Below are 24,708 nucleotides of genomic sequence, written 5' to 3' on the forward strand. Positions count from 1 at the left end.
GATCCCATACAATCTCATGGAAAATGTGGGTGTTGAACACTTCTGAAAATCAGGCCATTTGGGGCTAACTCTAGGACTTTGACTTAGCCAAAGTTACATAATGCATCATTGGCAGAACTGGGAACAAAACCCAGAAGTTCAGACTTCCAGTGTCCTTCACTATGGACTGGACCATTCCTTTTTAAGACAGTTACTTTACTCTCAATCTTGTCAATCTGTTTAAAAAAAAGTAAAAGATCTATTCAAAGGAAAGAGTTTTGAGCATCTAATTAAACTATTATTAAATAGAATAATAGTTTAATGGTTTTTTATTATAAGACTGAAAATATTATAATTCAAAGTCCCAACTCCCTCCTTCTGAACAAAGATCCAAGATATTAAAACTCTTTTCTTTTAAGATAATTTTATTTGGCATATCATGTCAACAGATGGACTACATTTCAACATACAGCACATGTAGCTGTTACATGGCAAGAAAAACACTTTTTGTCAAGGACAATAGTATAAGGGAGTGAGGAAGGTGAGTATGAATTAATCACACTCCAGATAAGTGAGACCAGTACAGGCGGATCAGATGCTTCTCAAAATCATAGACATTTATCTTGAATAAATATTTGTGGGTGACAAATTGGTTCAATTGAGTTATATATCTAGAGCCCAGCACTGTAATATCTAAACATAATGTATCATTTCTGCATGCCAAGGTTCATAGGGGATTCCACAGTGAATTCTGCCCTTTTGCCTTTCCCAGGTTCCAGGAAACTCTTTCTTAAGTTTGTGTTTTTATTAATATAACACACAAGGAAGCTTGTATGCACTGTGTGGGGGGCTATCTGTAAGCAAGGACTGGCCTGTCTCCCAAGATCTGTGATAGTGATGGGTTGTGCTGGGAGACAGGCCAGTCCTTGCTTACAGACAGCCCCCAACCTGAAGCAAATACTCACCAGCAACCACACACCACACAACAAAAACACTAACCCAGGAACCCATCTTTGCAACAAAGCCTGTTGCCAACTGTGTCCACATATCTATTCAGGGGACACCATCATCACATCAGCCACACTATCAGAGGCTCGTTCACCTGCACATCTACCAATGTGATATATGCCATCATGTGCCAGCAATGCCCCTCTGCCATGTACATTGGCCAAACCGGACAGTCTCTACGTGAAAGAATAAATGGACACAAATCAAGAACCATAACATTCAAAAACCAGTTGGAGAACACTTCAGTCTCTCTGGTCACTCGATTACAGATCTAAAAGTCGCAATATTACAACAAAAAAACTTCAAAAACAGACTCCAACGAGAGACTGCTGAATTGGAATTAATTTGCAAACTGGACACTATTAAATTAGGCTTGAATAAAGACTGGGAGTGGATGTGTCATTACACAAAGTAAAACTATTTCCCCATGTTTATTTTTTGCCCCCCACCCCCCTACTGATCCTCACATGTTCTTGTCAACTGCTGGAAATGGCCCATCTTGATTATCATGACCAAAGGTTTTTTTTTCTCTCCTGCTGGTAATAGCTCACCTTAACTGATCACTCTCATTATAGTGCGTATGGTAACACCCATTGTTTCATGTTCTCTGTGTATATAAAATCGTCCTACTGTATTTTCCACTGCATGAAGCCAATGAATTGGGCTGTAGCCCACAAAAGCTTATGCTCAAATAAATTTGTTCGTCTCTAAGGTGCCACAAGTACTCCTGTTCTTTTTGCGGATACAGACTAACACGGCTGCTAGTCTGAAACCCGATACCATTGTCTGTTCCATTGACCTTGGCACAAGAAGGAAACTGCAATAACTTTCTGAAAGAACCGCCACATTAGGCTAGTAACTACCCACACGACAGAGCAATATGTGACTCACTAAAGTATCTCACTGTAACAGCAGCATTGCCATTAAACTACACAATGGGCCAAATTCAGTTTGTGACAGAAGTGGTGTTAGAGAAACTGGGTCTGTGATGGGATATACAAACCACCAGACTGGGCAACAAGGGGTAAAGGAACTACTCTGGGCCCAGCCAGCCCCACACCACCACACCTGTAGCAAATGCACCAGTTGGAGGAGGAGTTAAAAGGCAGGGAACAGCTCATTTGGTGGCAGACCCAGGGAGAGAGCAAACCTGCAATTCCAGCAGAGAAGAGCTGAGGAAAGGCAGAATCTCTCCCTAAACAACTGCCTAAAGGCCCCTCCCTGATGGATGGAAGGATCTGCTGCAGAGACAGCCTGAGAGGGAAGCATTCTCCTCTCTCTCGCTCATACGAACTCCGGACTTGGTGAATCTCCTTTATTTTGTTTGGACTACCCAGGGGGGAGCCCTCGGACTCAGGCAGGAGGAGGCAGTTGCCGCCTGAGAGAAAGAGAGCAACCTTGCTGCATGCAGCTGCCGGAAGGTTTGGTGTGTGACAATCAACTCCAAACTGGTGTGCAGTACTCCTCCACCGAATACGAGGTGGCAAGAGCTGACATCCGCAAAGTTGGAGCACGAGCACCCCATGATGAACCTGCCAGTTTGCTAAGAAGATTATTGCGTGTCTTAACTTTGGCTGCTGTCTTCTTCAGGTGGGCATGGTAATGCAGTGTGCTGTCTAAGGTCACACCTAGATAGACCGGTTCTATTTCATGCTTCACCTTCTGACCATTCAGATAAACACTCAGTTCTCGGGTTGTGCTGGCGTGATGAAGATGGAACAAATTGGAGACTGTTTTTATGGAGGCGCCAAGTCTTACAGTAGTCAGCTAACTTTATCATGTCCCTGTTTAAGGTGGCATCAAGCTTGTGGAACGTCCAGGCGTGGGTACTGCAACAGATGTCATCTGCGTAAATGAACTTTCATGACTCCGTTGTTGGCAGGTCATTGATGTAAAGGTTGAACAGGGTTGGCGAAAGTACAGAGCTTCTGTCGTCTCCAAGCACTCATCTTCTCCCCCATATGGACTTGGAACTGCCTATCACAGAGGAACAGCTCAACGGCACCTGTGACCCAAGGTAGCAGGACCCGTGATACCATCACAAGCAGGCCAGTGTGCCACACTGTAACATATCGTATGCCGCTGTTAGATCGATGAAAACAGCACCTGTTTTCAAGTTTCTCTGGAAGCCATTTTCAACAAATGCGGTCAGCGCAAGTACTTGGTCGTATGTGCTACGACCTCGGCGAAAACCGGCTTGGTCAGGGCTCAAAATTCTCTCCATATCGATTAACATGCGCTGTAGGCCCAAGCGCTCCAGTGCCTTGAAGCACACCAACAATAATCATATGGGAAGATAGCTTGATGCTTGATTTGGTTCCTTTCCAGGCTTTAGGAAGCCAATGACTTTTGCGGTGCACCGTATCTTTGGTAGCCTACCTCCACTGATAACCCTGGTGAAGAATTTCACAAGTCAAAGCTGAGCATGGGGGGCCGAGGTTTTTCAGGAATTCTGGAGACACGTTGTCATAACCTGCAGCTGTTCCACACCTGATGCTACCCAGTGTCTGTTCCAGCTCTGTTACAGTGAATGGTTCTGGGCAGCTTCTGATCTGGTGTACATGTTTACACATACGCCATTCATTCCTCACTTGTCTTTGCATCTCTTTTTCTGAAGGTGGTCTGGCCAGTTTAAGTAGGTGTCTGGCTACCTGGTTGGGTGTCACTGAGTCAGCCCTAAGCAGCCCTGACTGACAGACCACTGATAGCCCTCCAGGGACCCTGGGTCGGTGCCTAATGGAGTGGAAGGACCTGGGCTCCCCTATCAACAACCCCCCATGTAGGCTAAAGGCCTAATCCCTGACCGATAGGCGGTGCTCCCCCACCAACTACCCTGAGCAAGGACCAGCACAGCATCCAATTCATCCCTGCATCCGAGCTGAACTCAGCATAGGACTCAAGGCAGGGACAAAGTGGCTATATAAAAATGTTGTACTTTCCCCATCCTGGGCCAGGCTGGGGCCCCTTTGACCTCATTCATAAGGTAGACCAGCCTGTGTGCTGCCTTATCTTGAGCCTGGCTGTTTGTGGCCCCAAAGGGTGGCTGCAGCAGCCAAGAATGTCTGGAACACAATACAGCTTCCCCCAGCACATCTCCATGTACAAGGGCTCCTGTCTGGACTGACATGCCAGCTAGGAAAGACTCCTATAGCAAGAGCATTCCTGGGAGAGACCATATCCACTGATCGTATTGCCTCTTTTCACCAGGGATGCGGCACAGGGCTGAATTGGAAGGAGAGGGCCACAGCGTTAATATCAGTGGGTGCAGTTCCACTTAACCCAATAGAATTTAATGGAGGAGACTTTAAGAAAGAACAGCTTCCTGTATACAGTAGAAATGAGTGACTACATCCATGTAGTTCACCTTTTTGCTGCCATAGAAATGCTCAAGCTGTAATATTCCACATTGGCAAAGTTCCTCAAATGATTAAACCTAGTCTAAGAATATAATTCCTATAAACATGCAAATTAAAACAGCTCACAAAAATGAAATCCTCCCTAATGGACAACTTAAAGGATTTCAAGGTATACCTGTTTCCAAGGAACTGCAATGAGAAGGGAAACTTTATAATGCTTGGTCTTTCACTACAAGAAGTCTTACAGTATTGTTATGGGATTTTTTTTCAAGACTTACTGAGAATAATATATTTGTGAAACAAATGGGGGGCAACCAGTTAGCAGGAAACATTAAGGGCAAAATCCAAAATTCATTGAAATTGATGGAAAAAACTCCTTTGACTTCTAAAGTCTTTGGATTAGGCTCCACATTACTGGCTATAACGTACTCGGTTGTTATGAGCTGCGCTAGGATTTACAAAATATTTCAGGGTCAGAGGCTAGAGCTTTTGTGTTTCTGGCATCTGCCCTTGCATCCATTCAGAGGCTGATTAGACCAGACTTTTGATTTTCCTTTGTAAAAGAGAAAGTCACAATGAATGAAAATCTGAACCACTTGCTAGGCCCAGAGTGCACACACTCAGGTTTCCTTATTCCCAGTTGTCCCTTATGTGAAACTACTGTCCAGAAATTTGCAATTCTGTTTGTTCTAGTTCAGAGCATTTGACATAGACTGGAATCCTGCTACTATTCCATTGGGAAGGCCCCACCAAGAGCTGGTAAAAAAAAATTAAACATTTTATTTTCATTTTCCAAAAGACCTCAGAGAGATGAGCTAGACCTGGCCAGTGAAAACGTGCCAGGAACTGCACAACTTACTTTTCAGGGAAAGAGACTTGTTAAATATTGAATATAATATAAATGTTCCAATATTAGCTCCTGATTTAAAATAGCATGCTTGATTTAAGACACCAAATAAATGGGGCAAGGGCTTAAAGAAACCAAAAACAACATTTAGTCTCACAGCATGGAAATAACTATAGTTCAAAAATGCATAATGATGAGTATTAATGGATTAGTGCTCTCTGTCCTCTCTCACTACAGAGACTAGGGAAAATTGGTCCTACATAATTTGACTGGAGAATTGTGTTAGCCACAGTAGGGAAAGGCTGGTGTTTGAATTTTGGGGGTATCCAATTGGTTATTGTTTTAGCACCTATAGCTGTATCTAGGTACCTAAAAAAGAGGTAAATACAAGACTCCTGTCCTGAAGAGTGAGTGTCCTATCTAAATGTAACATGACACAACAACAATGAGGGTCATAAACAGACAAGGAATGGGGGAGGGAAGAATATACTGACAATAAGATGAACACACAGCTAGTCACTACGGCGTGTACATAGCTGAATGGTTCAATTTCCTGAGTGATTATTTGCCCCTCACGGAAATGGCAGAAGTGAGTTTTTAGAAGGGATCTGAATGTAGTGAAGGAAGTGGCCTAGGGATTTCAAACCCACACACACACACACACACCCCGGAATTTCCCCAACACCCCCAGTGGTCAACTAGTTACATGCAATGTTGCCAATTTAGTCATTGGTTGGAAATTTGAATTCAATTTGAAACATTAATACACGCTTTAAAAGCATGTACTGTGTATGATAAAATACTTGTACCTGAAAAAGTATAATAGGTTTGAAAAGTCTGAACAAAGACTAGCTTCTTCACACAGCTGTTGTTTTTTCTGACAATGTTGGTGTATTCGTTTCGGCAATGTTGGCCAACCTTATAATTTCAAATTATAATTTGTAAGCAAGGTCTGAATGAGCTCTCCCCTGACAGCTAGTGATGACCTGGGACAGGGTGAGGGGAAGGCTTCAGGACCAGACTGTATTTACATGAACTCACCTACTCTGCCTAGGTATCCAAAAGACAGAGCTATGTTGCCCAAGTGATCAATTTTGGCTGGTGTTGGGTAACAAAATCACTTTAGTATTGAATGTGGGGGTCATGAAATGTTGTTATCCTTATTGGCTGAGTAAAGGGCAGCAGAACTATACTTGTCCTGTCCTGATTGAGGGTGTCAGCCTCAGTGCTTAATTTTTGCCAGGGCTGAGCCCCGACACCTTTGGGCTTGGCAGTTCATAGCCCCAGGATCTCGGGCTTGCCACATCAGTTCTGAAAGTAAAAAAGGTTGCCTAAGCCCTGGCACTGCTTTTATTACAAATTAAGCACTGGTCATCCTCAAATGAACAGCACTCGCTGAACAAGGGGTTTGGATGGCAGATACCAGTGGAGAGAGGCGGGAGGGGTTTTGCTTGGTGGTGTGGGCTGCATTATTTGACTTGCCCCTCTCACCTCTTTAAAGATAGAGCTTATTAGGCTCCACAGACAGTTGTTTGTTTTGTTAAGTGTAGGGTGACCATATTTCCCTATGCTGAATATGGGACACCTGGTAAAATTACTCTATTCAAGTGAGTTCAACAGCAATCAATCGTACAAATGTTCAAATTAACAGCAGGTTGACTAAGCCCCTGTTAAAAAGAAATACTGCGTAGCTGGATTCTTTTTATTTACCTTCTTATCTTTAAGGCTTTAGGGTTCACATGGGGAGGGGTGACACACACATACACACCCCTATCCTGCCACACACACACGGGGAGGTGTGACACACAAACACTCCCATACACCTCTCTCACACGGGGGGTTGGGGATGGGGAGGGGGTGACCGACCAACCCAACCCTCTCTGCCTGGGGCTGTCTGCCCTCCATGCCTGGCTGGTCCCTGGGATGTACCCGCCTCTCCTGGTACCTGGCACTGCGTCTTCCTGAGGCAATATATGGGGGGAGGGGGCATGCAGGGTCACATGCCCCCCCGCCCCCCCATCAGATTTCTGCCAGGGTTCACACCAGAATGTGGCCAGCAGCAGCCTTTTGGCACTGTGTGAGAGGGAAGGTATGGGAGCTGCTTCCAGCCACAGGAGAGAAATGACCTGGCCTGTGTCTTTGCGGAGCTCAACTCTTTCCCCGCCCCCCCCCACCCCCACTCCCATGTGGTTGGAAGCAGCTTGTCCCTTCCTGCCCGCACAGTGTTGAAAGGCAGCTAACACCTTCAGGCTTCTCCTGGCCACCGACATAACCCAGCCGCCTCCTGTCCCCCGGCTACAGAGTGGTCAGGAATGGGTTAAGCTAAGGCTGCATTGTGCACCAGGGCCCAGAAAACCTCACTGCAGGGGCTTCAGCAAACTGGCCAGAGAGGTGGCTCAGCAGGGGAGGGTGCCTAGGGGACAGAGCAGCCCCGTGCTCCCTGGGGGTAGGACCCAGGGCTGGGGGGGTGTGTGTGAAGAGGGTGCTAAGCACCTGCCTGGGGCACTGCTGTGGAGCCTGCAGGGTCAGGGTGTGAACAGGCTGGAAATTGCTTCCTCCCCCGCCACTCCAGAGCCTAGCTGAGGGGCAGAGAGGCTTCCCCGTGACAGCGCTGTGTAGGACTTTGGCACATACAGGACTCAGCTCTTCCTGGCCAGCACCCTGGGGCCAGAGAGTCTTGGGCTTTCCCGGGACACCAGCTCAGCCAGAGGCAGTGGGGGAAGGAAGGAGCTTGCCAGCCAGGCTGCTGATGAGCTGAGTGCTCTGACCAGGGGCTGGTTCTCCCCAGAGCGCTGGGAGTGGGACGTGCCCCACCGGGGGCGGGGGGGAGGGGGATATGGAGGAGCAGCAGGGCTGGGGCAGTAGGGGGGCAAAGGGGCAAAGCAGGGAGAGAACAGCAAGAGGGGAAGCATGTAAAGGGCCGATGGGTGGGTAGCAGAGGCGACACGTAATCGGATGCTGCCTGACACTTGCCCACACTCACCAACCACCGCAGGTCGCAGCCAGTGTCAGCCGGAAACGGGATGGGGGGACGTGGCCCTACTGGCTGAGAACCGGCACACAGCGAGGGCTGTGCTGATGGACCAGCAGGGGGAGTGGCCAGCCCTGTGCGCTGCATCTTTGCCCTGCCACCAGCCTTGCAGACCCACACCCATCATCGGCCACTGCACACACACCCACTGCTGGTGGGCAGGCAGCTGGAGCGCAGGGTGTAGACAGCAAATACGGGACAATTTACCCGTTTTCAAGAAAAAGTCAGGACAGTTTAAGTATGGGCCTGCCCCTTTAAAACAGGATGTCTGGTCACCCTAATAAACATAGAGGAGCTTGGTTTGCCAGATGGATCAGCAAGGCCAATGCTGACAAACAATGTGAAAAGGCTGCAAAATACCAATCCTCTGGACTGCATCAGCATGCAGAAAGTCTTGTAAGCCAGTCATTGTCAAAGCCAATTTTAAAAGTACTTTACAAGGCTGTTAAAAATGCTGAAGACACAACACGGTTTATTCAAACAAACATGGCTGTCAAATCACACTTTCTCTTTACGCAAGAGACACCTCACACTACAAACTGGAGGCCAATGTTAAGTGCATTGTCATTTGTTAATCCTGAAGTTGGACACTGGTTCCAACCAAGACCAGCACATGCTCACTATCTTTCTGCAAGAAACTCAACTGACAGGTTAGAAGCACGCAGTTGAAAAAGTGAAGCACTCTCTCACCACATTCAGAAAATGTGCATACATGGCTGATGAATGAACTGATGCAAATGGGCATCAAGTATTAAGTTACTGCATCAAGTATTAAGTCACTTATGTTCATGTCAGTGGTAGGCCAGTAGAGGAATTTCTAGATGTTCATGTGACGGTTTTGGTCACAGAGATCACCTTGCAACTGTCTCCTGACGTGCTGGAATTACCTCTGAGCCTGTTTTCCCTGCCAGCTTGGGACTTCCAGAACCCTGCCTTGTTGAGCCAGACATGCTAGCCTGCTGAACACAGACCCAGGGTCCAGGCCATGACCCCAAAGCTGCAGACTTTAAGTGAAAACAGCTCTGCAGATTACCTGACTCCAGCACCCAGACACCCAGCTCCCAATGGGATCCAAAACCCAAATAAATCCGTTTTACTCTGTATAAAGCTTATACAGGGTAAACTCATAAATTGTCCACCTTCTCTAACACTGATAGAGAGCTATGCACAGCTGTTTGCTCCCCCAGGTATTAATCACTTACTATGGGTTAATTAATAAACAAAAGTGATTTTATTAAATATAAATTGTAGGATTTAAGTGGATATCAACTAATAACAGACAGAACAAAGTAAGCTACCAAGCAAAATAAAGCAAAAACATACAAGTCTAAGCCTAATACATTAAGAAACTGATTACAGGTAATATCTTACCCTCAGAGATGTTCCAATAAGCTTCTTTCACAGACTAGACTCCTTCCTAGTCTGGGCCCAATCCTTTCCCCTGGTACGGTCCTTGTTAGTTCCACCAGCCATCTCAGGTGGTAACTAGGGGTTTTCTCATGACTGACAGCCACTTTGTCCTGCTCCACCCCCCTTTTATAGCTTTGGCACAAGGCAGGAATCTTTTGTCTGTCTGGGTCCCCATCCCTCCTTCTAAATGGAAAAGTACCAGATTTAAGATGGATTCCAGTATCAGATGACATGATCACATGTCCTGTGAGGCCCCAGCCTCCATTCTTCCTGGGCAGGCCCACATGTACAAGGGAAGGTTTGCAAGTAAACAGAGCCATTTACAGTTCATTGATTCTGAAACACCTTTAATGGCTTCCACTTAATATGTTTACATCAATGATACAAGGTTATATCTTATTCTCCTAACTTCAGACATAGAAATAATACATGCAAACAAATAGGATGAACACACTCAGTAGATTATAAGTTTTGTAATGACATCTTACAAGAGACCTTTTGCATAAAGCATATTCCAGTTACATCATATTCACATTCATAAGCATATTTTCATAAAGCATATGGAGTGCAATGTCATAGTTCAGGTTATAGAAGACACATCGGCTGCATCTCTGACAACCCACATCTTAGAAGAGCTAAATGGTTGTAGATTGAACCCCAAAGAGATGGCTACTTGTGCATTTGATGGAGTTGCAAACTTCTCTAGCAAACATAGTGGAGTATAAGCTTTGCTCAGAGAAAAGTGTAACTCTAAATTCTCCTATATACCCTGCAGAGGCTACCTACTCTAACTAGCACTAGTATGAGCTGCAGAATCTTCAAAAGGCATTTAAAAAGCTATAAATTTAATATCTTTATTATACTCCTTTTTGAGCAAGCTTCGAAAAGGACTGAACATCTTGGAAAATACAGAAGATACACTAGGACTGAAGTTCAAATTGGTCCAACCTGGGAAAACCCACTGGCTTTCTTATGAGCGATCCTTGGCTGTTGGCTTAAAATTACTAAAACCATTATTATTGGCTTTGGAAAGTATCTACCAAGATAGGACGGATCTAAGTAGTGAGGCTAGTGGCCTATTTTTGCTAGTAAGTTCAGAGAAAACCATCGCCATTCTCTCTTGTAAGTCTACTGTTGAAACCCTTGGGTCATTAAACAATGCCATCCAGGCATCTGCTACAACAGTGGTAGATCTCTGTCCAGCAATTGAAGCTACGCTTGGATCAATCAGAGAGATATCCACTGAAAACGGAAGAAACAAAGACTTCAGTTCAGAAGTTGACTATTAGGGCACTTATATTGATTCTTTAAGTGAAGAAGACAAGAAGTGCTTGTTAAGCCCACTGAAAAAGTAAAGTACACGGACTTGATTCTTACATCTCTACAACAGCAACTTCTGGATTCTATCAACCTCTACATAGCTTTTACAGAAGCCTGTCTAATAAAACACCAACAGTTGAGTGGAGTGAGCACTACCTACAATGGGGCTGCCATGGGATCAGGACAGAATAGAGAATTTGAACAAAGAATGGAATATCATACGACAAATGAATGAAGATTTGACTTCAACTTCTTTTTTATCATCACTAGTGGTTTGACCCACTTTTTGTGTTATGTTTCCTGGAATTAAATACATAGGAATTCATCTCTTTCTACTCCCCCTCACAACAGCTCCAGTTGAGCGTTCTTTTTCCTCATTGAATAGAATTTTGTGTTCTGAAAGAAGTCGCCTTCTGCATGATCATGAGCATACCATGAAGGACTGGGAGTACCGGACACATGAGAAGACACCAAAGATGAATGCACTGCATTCAAGAAGTTCATTAACGGAGTTGTGCAAAATTACAACAAGAAAGATGTAGATGTAGTGCTTCCTAGTAGACTTGTGTAGCCAACTTTAATTTGTGTGATGATTTAAAAACATGAGTTAAATCTAATAAAATGGTTGTGACACATTATTCAGTTTTTACTATGGTGCCATACAGCCCATCTTCGCCCTAATGGTATCGTCCCTCATCAGTCCTCACACACATAGACACACGTATTTTTTAACACACACCCCTAATTTCAATTCCTGGGGAAAACACTGCCCTGGCAAACAGGGTGTGAAATATATACTGTTGGAGTGACACAGTCAAAGGGACTAATTCTACCCAGCGTGTGACTTTGGAACAGGCTGGATTGCTGACTTTGGGACAGGCATTCTGCCTGAACACACAAACAGCATTCCAGTAAGGAACAAGAACAATCAGAAATGTCAGAAATCCACAGCCTTTCCACCCCTTCAGATGCAGGCAGGTCCAATGGCCATCTTCACTTTTTCTAGTGGTTTGGCTGTAAAATTAAATTGACAATGGATGGGATGACTATCCAACTTCTAGTCAGTGCAACAGTGATGAATCTACCCCTTTGTTTGAACTTGTCTCACAGATTTCCTTACTCTCTTGGGAAACAATGGCTCCCACTGCTTCATTTCCATGTGAACCAGAGGAGCCCCTTGAGACTTACAGTGGGCCCACTGTCATCATGCAAGTCCAAGTGTCCTGTGTCATTAACTGACTTACTCCAATTATCCTCAATGTATGTTTTGCAATCTTCTCCCATTGTCCACATTGTTTATTCATTAGCTTCTACTCCCAGCTTTTGTTTACCAAACAGATTTCTTAAAATCCAAGCTCCTGCTGTGTGCTGGACTGTAGTAATAGCAAGGTATCCCTGTGCTTCCCTCCACTGAACTATTGCGGCAACTCTTGCTTCTTTAGACAATGCTGGAAAGAAGCAATGAAAAAGCAACATTAACTCACTACGTCAAACTAACATTTATAATTAAAATTAAACCCAGCTTCAGATCATATATATTCAGTGTAGCAGTTGATGCAATTATTTTAATGCAATCTCCAATGTTTAAGTAATTCTTATATGGTAACTGTAATATTTGATTTGTAATGAATTATATCTATCAGGAATTGGAATTCCTGGCAAGAAATCTTTACGTTGATGTTCAGTTGTTGTTTATTCCATGTTTCTTTAGTACCAGACTTCCATCCTCTAAGTACTTTTTTGTGTGTGCTTATCTGTTAAAACAAACAAACAAACAAACAAAGCAGTTTGGTTTTAATATGTCAAAACTAACATTTAAACTACAGTAGACGTTAGAGATGGGCCTGAACTGTAACATGGGATCCAAAGTCTCTTGTCAAGACATTCACATCCAGTTCCAAACTTCATAGCTTGAGCCTCGCTCTATAAGCCACTGGACCAAAAGACCTTCTAAATCCCCTGAACTGCGTGGAAATTTAGATTCACAGCCAAACACTATTCTAGGTCTCTATAGTAGTTAATAAGGACACACATTAGACACATTCCGGCTCAGCATAAAGAACATAGAGGGCGTGATACCAGGTCAGATCAGTTAATCATGTGTGGCCTCTAGCAGTGTCAATACTTGCTGCTCTAGGACAGTGGTTTTCAAACTTCGGGCTGTGACCCAGTACTGGGTTGCAGAATGTAAGACTCTGGGTCGTGGCAGCTCTGGTCAGCACCGCCGACTGGGCCGTTAAAAGTCCCATGGGCAGTGCTGCCTGGCTAAAGCAGGCTAATCCCTGTTCTGACACTGTGCTGCAACCTGGAAGCGGCCAGCAGCATGTCTGGCTCCTTGGAGGCAGGGTCACAGGGCTCTGCGTGCAGCCCCCACCCCAAGTACCGGTTCTGCACTCCCATTGACTGGGAACCAGCCAATGGGAGCTGGAGGGGGCGGTGCCTGCAGACAAGAGTTTCGCGGAGCAGCTTGCGTGCCTCTGCCTAGGAGCTGGACCTGCTGCTGGCCGGTTCTGGGGCACAGCATGGTCCACGGTGCCTGACTTAGCACCCCTGCTGCACCGCTGACCGGGAGCTGCCCAAGGTAAACCCGCACCCCAATCCCCTACCCCAGCCCAGAGTCCCCTCCCGCACCCTGAACCCTTCATTCCAAGCCCCACCCTGCAGCCCTCACCCCCCTACCCCAACCCTCTGCTCCAGCCCTGAGCCCCTTCCACACCCCAAACCCCTCATCCCCAGCTCCATTGAGTTGCGGGCATCAACAATTTTCTTCAACTGGGTCGCCAGAAAAAGTTTGAAAACCACTGCTCTGGGAGAAGTAGAAACTTTCCCTCAGTGCACTGAGCCAACTGTGAGGAGGGGAAGGAGGAATAAGTGAAAATACCCTGTCCTCTGAACATTCAGTTCCCATGACTTTTTAACTTTAGATCATGTATCAATCCTTTGTGATATTACCAACAGTCAAACAGGTTGATTGCTAGGAGCATGTGAAAAAAAATTTTCATCTATTCCACAGGGTGTGAGTGGAGTGTGGCATTTAAAAGACCTTACTGTGTTGAAATCAACAGCTTTCCAAATGTTGGGCAAATGAAATCTTTCTCATAATATTTGGTCTCACTTTTCTGAATTATATAAACAAATGTAAACGCCTATACATTCTAGCACTGATATAATCTCACCTGTTCTTCTTTGTTTTGCTATGTGTCCTGCTCAGTACATATGCTTAGATACTTGATTTGAAACTAAATTAAAAATTTGAACAAGTAAAGGCTAAACCAAAAAAAAACCCATGGAGACTCCAGTTCAGAAAAAAACACTAGATTTTAGGCTTAGCAAGGGTTATTTATACAAGACTTTGGGAAAGTCTTCAGGAAACAAGATCCTCTTCTATTTATAAAAGGATCTTAAATTATCCAGATTTATATAAAACAGTAGCAACAAGCACCCAACCTACAGCCCAGATCTGATCTGCTTGATGTTTGTATGTAGCCTGGATGCGATAGTGAAGATTGTGTTCTGAACTCCATATAGAGAAGGAACTAGGTCCTTTTTCAAAAAACAAACAAACACTGAGTCTCATCAAGCTCAAAAGTTCACAACTCTTAGGGGAAGCTGATCACAGAGTTTTTGAGAGTAAGAAGAGGTGGTAAAAATTTGCTGTTTTTAAAAACAAGACTTTTAAAAGCCAGTCTCTTGAAATTTTCAGAAAGAGACAAATGCTGTTTTACACTCTTCTATTTGAACAACTGTAAGACAAAAATATATGAAATTTGGCATGCTACTTTATACACTGAGAGAGCACTGTGATCTGCTATTAAAAATAAATTTGATGCAATGAAAAAAGATGTTTTGAGCCTTTTTCATTAGAATTTATTTTATTTTTGGCACAGAAGCTGCTGCTTTTTTTTTTTTTCAAAAGTCACAGGCGCATAGACACTACATTGATACACTATCATACCACCTGTAGTGGACCTAGGGTATGATACACTGTCTGTACATAGGAATCCATGATCAGATGCCCTGTCTGGAGCCTGGGGCAGAGGGGGGCTGCAGCCACTTATGCGTCAAGGAGGAGTGAGCGGGTAATAGGTGGGGCTCAGAGTATGAATGGACCTGAGGACCACATAGGGAGGTAGTGAGTATGAAAGGTCAGACACCTCTGAAGGACAGTTGAAGCCAGTTATGGGACAGGAGGGGATGAGCAGATAATAGGGACCCAGAGCAGGATCGGGGTAGCTCAGGAAGATAGTGAATATGGGCTAAGGCTGCTACATTCCCCCAAAGAACTGCTCCTCCCTCTAAATGCCCACCTAATATTGGCCCATCATTGCACTACTGCATCAGGGCAGAGGGAAAACCACAGAATTCATATAAAGAAAAGGAGTACTTGTGGCACTTTAGAGACTAACCAATTTATTTGAGCATAAGCTTTCGTGAGCTACAGCTCACTTCAGAGTAGCAGCTGTGTTCGTCTGTATTGGCAAAAAGAAAAGGAGGACTTGTGGCACCTTAGAGACTAACCAATGTATTTGAGCATAAGCTTTCGTGAGCTACAGCTACAGAATTCATATGCCATTCATGCATTCTGCAGTACATTACTGCTCATCTCATTTCCTGTTTATTCCCTTTTCTGGTGCCTTTCTCTGGCACATACAACAGCAGTCTCATAAGTAGCTTTGGGACTGTGGTTACTCACAGTGGAAATGCAGGATGTAAACAATTTAGGAACTTTTGAGTATTTTTTTAATTTTAGCGTTAAGTTCATTAAGAACACAACATGCGAGCATCATGTCCACACAAAAATACTCATACTGTAACTGAAAATTACACAGTCATTTGCCATGCTTACATTAACAGATGAGTAAAGAGACAGTCAAGGGAGGCCTTTAGGGCCTGACCCAAAGCCCATTGAAGGTGTTGGGGACACTGGGGCATGGCCACTAGGTAACTCGAGGGGATGGAAGACCACGAGTGTCGATGAAGCCCCCTGGCACTAGGCCCAGGTGTCCTTGGCCCCCCCGCCTGGAGGCACTCGCAGCAGGTCTGCGTACTAGGCCCAAGTGTCCTTGGCCCCCCCGCCTGGAGGCACTCACAGCAGTTATGCTGAGGATCTGCAACAATATGCTGCAGAGTCAGACTGACTGAAACTAAGCAAGGCCAAACAGGGCAGATATGGAAGAACAATGCTGAATAAAGCAGCTTTATGTATGGTTTAAGAAATGATACAGAGAACAAGGGCACTAGCTGGGAACTGGATTGGCTGGCTATATGGATACTTAGGGCAGGTTCCTATTGGATACGTATGCTGGGAAAAAGAATGTATAAAAGCCTGTGTAACTTCCTGCTCTGGGTGCAGGATTTGAGATTTTATTCTCCCTGTACCTTTTTGCAGCTGCTAATAAACTTTTCTGCTTCTCCACCCCATTGTGATTATTGGGTGTAGCACACCGGGTAGTGAACCGACCTCAGCTGTTGTTTAGCCTCTCAGCACTGGGTGCCGGCAACAAAGGGAATGGAGTGGCTCCAATTGACTTCAGAGGGATGGTGAATTCACATTAGAACTAGCAGATATATTAAAGTGTGCAACCCCAGTGTTTTACTGTTGTGGTGGTTGTATGAAGACCAACAGCCTGTGAACCCAACCCCTGTCTGCCTTCTGAACGTAGCTAACCTCAGCCTGTGCAGTGCTGTTGTACCTGTGTCCGTCCCAGTGGGTGACAATGTAAGTGAGGTGATATCTTCTACTGCGTCAACTTCTGTTGGTGAGCGAGATGAGCTTTGGAGCTACCCCCAGCAGTAAGTAGCCTGAAACCAGGGCTCATTGCAATAATGTCAATAGTATCCATTCCTGTTCAGCAGCAGAAGAGGCAAAGAACTGCGAAGAAGGGGTTTTTTGGGCCGGGAGGGCGGAGGCGACTCACCCTTTTTCATTCACACTAATATTTATTCCAAGAGATTTGTACTCCTAAGCTCTCCAATCAATCAATCAGTAATAAAGACAACCACGCTGTGCACTTACACCGTGCTTTGATGGCCAAAGCACTCCGCAAACATCAACCTAAAGTAAAAAGAAAAGGAGTACTTGTGGCACCTTAGAGACTAACCAATTTATTTGAGCATAAGCTTTCGTGAGCTACAGCTCACTTCATCGGATGTAGCTCACGAAAGCTTATGCTCAAATAAATTGGTTAGTCTCTAAGGTGCCACAAGTACTCCTTTTCTTTTTGCGAATACAGACTAACACGGCTGTTACTCTGAAACCTAAACTAAGTGGCAGAACCGTCCCCAGGCGTCGCCCGAGACGTGACTGGCCCGGGCCCAGCGTCACAAGGCTGCAGTGCGCCACGTTGCCCGGCTGGGGGCCCCCACGCAGCCATTCGCAGAGCCCACGGCCGAACGCAGACTCTGGGGCCGGCAGCAGGCGGGGCGCTGACACCCGCCGGAGACAGCGCGCTGCGGCCGACCGGCCGCCGCGCTCACCTGGAACGCGCCAGCGCCAGCGTTCCGGGGCCGGCGGCAGCTCATTGGTGCAGGGGGAGCCGAGGGCCAATGGGAAGGGGGACTACGACTCCCAGCCGCGCTCGGGGCCGCGCCCGGCGGGCGGCGTGGGCGCTGCGGGGGGGCGGTGCCGGCCGGGTGCTGCCGGCTCCCAGGGAAGGGCGCCTCCGGCGCCGGGCTGGGGGCGGGGTGACGCTGTCACGGCGCTAGCGTTGGAAGCGGAGACTGGCTGGGGAAGGCGGCAGGAGGTGAGTGCAGCCCGGTCGGTCTCGACTCACTGAGCGTGGCGGCCAGCGGGGCCGGGGCGTCCCGTGCGGGGGCTCCCGTCCCCTGGGCTCCGCTGCCGGGCCAGCCGGAAGCCTCCGGCGTGGCGGGGGGGCGCCGGGGCTACTGCATGTGACCCGGCTCCGGGGGCGGCTGGGGCGCAGGTGCGGGCTCCTGGCTCTCCCAGCCTTGCGGCGCCGCTCGCCGCTCTGTCCTAGCGGATCGCCGCCCTCCAGCCTTAGCTCCCTGCCCGGCCCCGCTGCCCGGCTCCCGGGGGTGCGTGCCGCTAGGGGCAGGAGTCGGACCCGGGCCCGGGCTGCCCCTGCTGCCCGCTGGTTCCTGGGCGGGCCGGTGCGTGCGCCCCGTTAGATGGGGCCACGAACTCCTCTCACACCATGCAAACATCGCTGTGCTCCAAACAGCCCCCGGCTGGGTGAGTGTGAAAGGGGAAGCCGAGCGACTGTTGTGACACAGGATCAGTCCCTTCCTGGCAATGGGACCTAGTGACTTTAGATGTCGGAAGAATACAATCTTTCTGCGCTGAAGGTGGCCAGTACTAATACCAATACTCTGCCCTTCAGAGGTGACTTCCAGCCAGGGATCTTAGTCTCTTTACCAATTCTTCAACAAAAAAAACTTCAAAAACAGACTCCAATGAGAGACTGCTGAATTGGAATTAATTTGCAAACTGGATACAATTAACTTAGGCGTGAATAAAAACTGGGAGTGGATGTGTCATTACACAAAGTAAAACTATTTCCCCATGTTTATTCCTGCCCCCCCCCCCCTGCTGTTCCTCAGACGTTCTTGTCAACGGCTGGAAATGGCCCACCTTGATTATCACTACAAAAGGTTTTTTTCCCCCGCTCTCCTGCTGGTAATAGCTCACCTTACCTGATCACTCTCCTTACAGTGTGTATGGTAACACCCATTGTTTCATGTTGTCGGTGTACATAAATGTCCCCACTGTATTTTCCACTGAATGCATCCAATGAAGTGAGCTGTAGCTCATGAAAGCTTATGGTCAAATAAATTTGTTAGTTTCTAAGGTGCCACAAGTCCTCCTTTTCTTTTCACCAGTTAAGTTTCCCAACACTCCTGCACAGTGTGTTGGTACCTGAGGACCCTGGCTATGCCAGGCTTGGAGGAACATATAAAACCTCTAGGTGGTCAAATGAGCTATTGCAGCAGGCCTTGATATGAACATTCATGTAATTCACTGGTGGGGGAAACGTTTTCTGTCATGTCTGCTATAATACAGCTCTTACTCAGCAGGGCTTCTGATCATAACTCTTCACACCCGTGTGCACTGATGCTTGACCTCATCACATTTAGAGTGAACTGGCTTGCACTGGGAAAGCTGGCTGGCTTTCTTAAGAAGGGGGTTTCATTTCAGCCACTTAATTTTTTGGTATTGTTTTCAATAAGAGGGAGAAAAAATTGTCAGAAGGTCCCTTTCAATGCTTGTGTGTACAAATATAGTCTGCTATAAGTGTATCTAAGGCTTGCTTATCTGAAATCCTTAGGGAACAGGGTTCTGTTTTAGGTAAACAGTGGGATTTGGCTAAGTAAATTTAATTGCTGTATTACTAACCCCATTTTACAAATGAGACAATCACTTGCCCAGCTTCAGATAGCAAGTCTGTGAGGGTATGTCTTTGCTGTAGTTAACTCAAGTTATCTTCGTTTGAGTTAGCCTAGCCTGTGTGAGAGCAGCCATGCTAAAATAACACTTGCTTGTCTGTAGTGCTAAGATTTCTGGGGGCATATCCGGCAGTTCTTAGCGCTGCAAAAAGCTGAGCCTCAGTATGAATTCTTCCTTGGTGTATTGTGGGTGAATTTGCCTGGTCCTTTCTGGGAACTGTAGGAAGGTATTGGAGGACTACCAGTACTCAAAAGAAGATAGTTTGAGTCTACACTGCAGAGTGTCATAGCAAACAGGTTGTGCCTGCTTGAGATGTAGCTTATATCCCCTCTCAGGTCAGCCAGCTCAGGTTAAAAGTACCACTTCATTCAAGTTAACGGTTTTTGTGTGTGGACAGGAGTAGAGATCAGGACAACATTCGAGTTATAACCTAAGTTAACTTTGCAGTGAAGATGAGCCTTGAGACAGGTAGGAACAGCTCTACTGCTTCCCAGTCTTGGGCTTCCCAGTCTAGGCTACACTTCCTCTTCCAAAGTAACTAATTTGGGAAGTGCGTGTTGCAATCAGACACAAGTAGATGGTGGTAACAATTCCCCTCAACTGCTGATATGCCCAGAACTCAAAGAAGTTGTTGGACCTCAGAAATTAGACTGTCCGATCGTGCAAGGGGCAGTGGCATGTCCTGCAAGAAGGGTCCTCACTATCTTTCAGGATCATGCCTTTAATTGTCGTAGACCCCAATTACTGAAACACTCATTGTTTCTAGCATACTTTGGGAAGGTGTACTGTATACATGGACTTGACCATTTAAATTGGGAAGTGTAAAAGTCTTTGGGCATAGCTGACACAAATGTATTAGCTATGCTTGTATATTGATTTACATGCTATCCTGCTTTTGTTGTAATTGGTGATATTAAAGACTGGAACTTTCAAAAATGCCTAAGTGGCTTAGGCACTGAGACTCCCACTCTCCAATGTTACATTTAAAAAACTAATGAAATTGAAACAAGAGTTGACTGTCAGGAAATCCGCAAGTTGCTTCAGCAATCTCTTACCTTCGCATATGTCTCGGGTTTCTGGGTTTCAGTTTAAACCAATAACTGGTGGAAATCCAAAACAACTCCTCTGTGTTGTCTACTCATAGCATCCTCTGGTGTAGTTGTATTGTTGCTCTGTCAAGGTTCCTTCCCCACTCTGAACTCTAGGGTACAGATGTGGGGACCTGCATGAAAACCTCCTAAGCTTACTTTCACCAGCTTAGGTTAAAACTTCCCCAAGGTACAAATTAATTTTACCCTTTGCCCCTGGATTTCCACTGCCACCACCAAACTTTATCTGGGTTTATTGGGAAATGTAGTTTGGACACGTCTTTCCCCCCAAAATCCTCCCAACCCTTGCACCCCACTTCCTGGGGAAGGTTTGGTAAAAATCCTCGCCAATTTGCATAGGTGACCACAGACCCAAACCCTTGGATCTTAGAACAATGAAAAAGCATTCAGTTTTCTTACAAGAAGACTTTTAATAGAAGTAAAGGAATCACCTCTGTAAAATCAGGATGGTAGGTACCTTACAGGGTAATTAGATTCAAAACATAGAGAATCCCTCTAGGCAAAACCTTAAGTTACAAAAAAGACACACAGACAGAAATAGTCATTCTATTCAGCACAATTCTTTTCTCAGCCATTTAAAGAAATCATAATCTAACACATACCTAGCTAGATTACTTACTAAAAGTTCCAAGACTCCATTCCTGTTCTGTCCCTGGCAAAAGCAGCATACAGCCAGACACAGACCTTTTATTTTTCTCCCTCCTCCCAGCTTTTGAAAGTATCTTCTCTCCTCATTGGTCATTTTGGTCAGGTGCCAGCAAGGTTACCTTTAGCTTCTTAACCCTTTACAGGTGAGAGGATTTTTCCTCTGGCCAGGAGGGATTTTAAAGGGGTGTACCCTTCCCTTTATATTTATGACATGCTCAATTATGGTTTTATTTCTGCAAGGCCTGAGAGTTACTTCTGGCTCACGGTTTTTATCCTGCAACAGCTGACGCTGAAGGTGACACTTGAAGCTAGTCCAGGAGCGTCAACCCTTGCACTGCTTTCCTTGTTAGTGATGTCATCAGCTGTAAGAGGGGAAATGCCAGACGCGGAATGTGAATTAAATACAAATTAACCTGCAAATAAATACATTTTACATCAGCTTCCTTGCCTTGCCTGGGAAGCTTCAGGTCTGCTGCTTAGTTCCATTAAGCAGGAATCCTCAATACTTCTAGAGAAATGAATGCAAACTGTTTTACTTTGAACTCATCCCCTCCTTGTGTAACCTTGACAGTACATTATTGAGGAAGCTGATTTCCATTGGATGATTCTCCCAATGAGGAACACGCCAGGGTTCAATCCTGAGCAAACAGGAAGTTAGATAATGTAATCTTAGATAAATAGCAAGTGCATGAATGAGAGCAGAACCTATCATGGACAAAATCCCGCTCATGGAGTCATTGAGGTTGATGATATTACTCATATGAGTAGGGCAGTTGGAATTCAGTGTAAGGTGTATTGCACAAAAATATACATTAGAAGTTTAAAAAAGGGGGGGGGCAGTAAGCAAGGGCTGAATATTGCCAATGTCTTTTGTTTTCAGTGTAAATGTAGATTGTTTCCATGACTGGAGAGTTGAATGTTTTTGAAGAGGGAGAGGGGCTCCATTGGATAAATAATAAAATCAGTTCACACACAGTAGACGTAGTTGTTACTACTTCTCCCAGAAATAATCTTCCATAGAATAAAGTTTTCAGCAGCTAGGCCAGAAATGAGTCTCTCAGGGATCCCCCACACCTGAGGTTTGGGGCAGACTATGCAGCCTGTTCTGCTGCATAGGAAAGCCCACCTCCACAATAGAACAATTAGGGAGAAACTATGCTAAGGAATCCTTGGAGAGATTTCCCCTCCTCTCTCAGGTTTTACCATGAGGGGAGAGCACCTCATCTGGCCTGCTCACTTGTTATATTGATTGATTAAATAAATGCTGTAATGGGCACAAGAATAAAGGATGAGGAAGTCCAGCTGTGACTTTTTTTTTTTTTAATCTCCATCCACAATGCATAAAAAGGCTGATAAGTCTGTCTCTCTTGCACTTTCCTTGATAATAGGTCTTAATGTCAGAGCCTGTTAAAACAAAACCTCATACGCACAAGTCATGCACCTGGTTGTTTTTCCACTCTCCTTGCAAAAAATGTATAAAAGATACTAGCGGCTGGCTAGTCTGAGCTAAAACTTCTAAACTCCAGCCCCTTTAAATTGTAAATTCACTTGTCTGTATGTCACATGGACTCTGGAAAAGCATTTTGGGATTGTTTGTGGAGTGTGAGACCTAGATTTATGTTCTCTCCCTCCTAGTCAGTGTCAAGGGGTCTGACTTCAGAATGATTGCATCAGTGGCCTTGGGTTTGGGCCGCTGATACAATCAACCCAGGGATTGTCGTCTCTGGGGAGATGAATCTGGCCCATTGTTTCATGCCCCTGCCAAACCCTGACCAACCCATTTCAGCACAATGAAGTGGACATGAGTCAAACTATGACCCTGATTTCCCCCACCCAAATATTATGAGATTTGACTGAACATTTTTAACGGTTTTACTCCTATTGCGTGATCCCACATTCCTTACTAGGGCAAAGCTGTTGCTGAGTTTAACGAGAGAGCGGTGATGAAGGAAGGGTGGCAAGATCAGGCCCAGAACTGCAAAAGAGAGGAATACAAATGGCCAAATGATTAAATCTCCCTCTGTTTTCGCTGTGATAGGGTTGGTTATGCTGGAAACAAGAGCCCCCTCTTAGCTGAACTTTGTGGGGGAGGGCCTGGGGTACTCTGCTTTTTAAAGTGAGCCGTGATTTGAACTGTCTTATCAACGTGGCATAGGTATCACATGTTTCAAAAATGGATATTAGTGACCTATAATGGGTTGTCATGGAGAAAACAAACAGCAGTTACTGAACGCAAAATAGCGTATTAAAGGGCTAATGAATTTGGTGGTGTGGAACAAATCTTTAGAAGCTAAAATCTTTGACATGGGAAATGAGGTATGAAATATCAATCATCAATTATGTGATCGAGTGTATTTTAAAAAATAGTAAAGTGCAGTGGCTGCAGAAAGATCAAAGGTGATTGTATTTTCTGAGGTAAATGTCACTATTGTCCTTCATCCAAGAGATCATAGGTTAGAAATTATACAGAGAAGTTAATCCTGTATGTCCATGAATTTTATGTTGAATCACTCTAGGGATTTTCTTGTATGTTTTTTTTCATGCAGTTTCAGTTTGTGATGTACAGTGCAAGTGCACAGCACCACATGTAGCAAAACAATTAGGGCATCTCTCAAATAGTCAAGTTATGAAACCCTTACTTACATTGAATATCAGCCTACTCCACAAGAAGTCCCACTGGAGTCAATGACACTACCTGTGGTATAAGCTGCCCTTAGACTGAGTAGTATCACAATCTGGACCTCAGAGAGGAAATACAAACAAGTAGGAACAAATCTTGAGGTCCTTACAGGGTCCCTTCAGTGGGAGTTTTACCTAAGTAAGGGCTGAGTTGAAATTCAGGGCCCTTGCAATAATTCTGCATGGTCAGATCCCATTGATTCATTACAGAGCTCATCTGCTGAGTTCATTGTTCCACTCTAGTCAGCACTGGTGTGGCCTCAGCTTGAATATTGTGTCCAGTTTTGGGTACTGCATTTTAAGAAACATGTAGACAGCTTGGACAGAGTTCAGAGGGTTGGTTTAGGGCAGAAGTAATTGCTGGACGGGGGTGGGTGGATGTGGGAGTGGTAGACACCACCCCCACTTTTTTCACACATCTTAGCCCTGGTCACTCATTGGTGGATTTGACATGGGCAGGCATTGCAGAAGGTGTGTGTGTTAGAGAGATTGGCATGAAGAGAGGCTGCTGGTTGGTAGCTGGAAGGAGAGGGGTTTCTGGCAAGAGGGAGCAACGTGGTAGAATGTACAGAGGAGATAGTGGGGGGAAAGGAAACCATGTTTAATCAGGAGACTTGGGTGGAACAGAGGGAATGAGTGTGGGGAGTAGGATGAAATGAGGGCGATGCTGTAGGCAGGAACAGATTTATGCAGAGCCTTAAAGATGAGGGTGAGAAGCTTGAACTATATTATGGAGGTTAAGAAATCACAAATGGTTTCAAAGAGGGGAGTGATATGATCTGGGCAGTGCATGAGGAAAGTGACTTTGGATGAACTGGTGTGTGCGGCAGAGAGGCAAGTGGGGGAGATAGGGGTATAGCTGGGTGCTTTAGTAAGGGGCTGTAAGTAAACAAATGGATTTTTTGAAACCAATGAGG

General features: G+C 45.5%; 1 protein-coding gene across 2 annotated transcripts in view; it reads left to right on the forward strand.

The window, feature by feature from the left end:
- The first annotated feature begins 17,604 nt into the window (after window positions 1-17,604).
- Window positions 17,605-24,708, forward strand: part of SLC26A5 (solute carrier family 26 member 5) — a 42,153-nt gene continuing 35,049 nt past the window's right edge. The window contains exon 1 of one of the 2 annotated variants that reach the window (XM_074942518.1): window positions 17,605-17,694. The gene's annotated coding sequence lies outside the window, so the exon portion shown is untranslated. The remainder of the gene's footprint in view (window positions 17,695-24,708) is intronic. The other variant, XM_074942517.1, reaches the window with a different exon arrangement.

The sequence above is a fragment of the Natator depressus genome, chromosome 1 (genome assembly GCF_965152275.1).
Source record: "Natator depressus isolate rNatDep1 chromosome 1, rNatDep2.hap1, whole genome shotgun sequence".
NCBI classification, from domain to species: Eukaryota; Metazoa; Chordata; order Testudines; family Cheloniidae; genus Natator; species Natator depressus.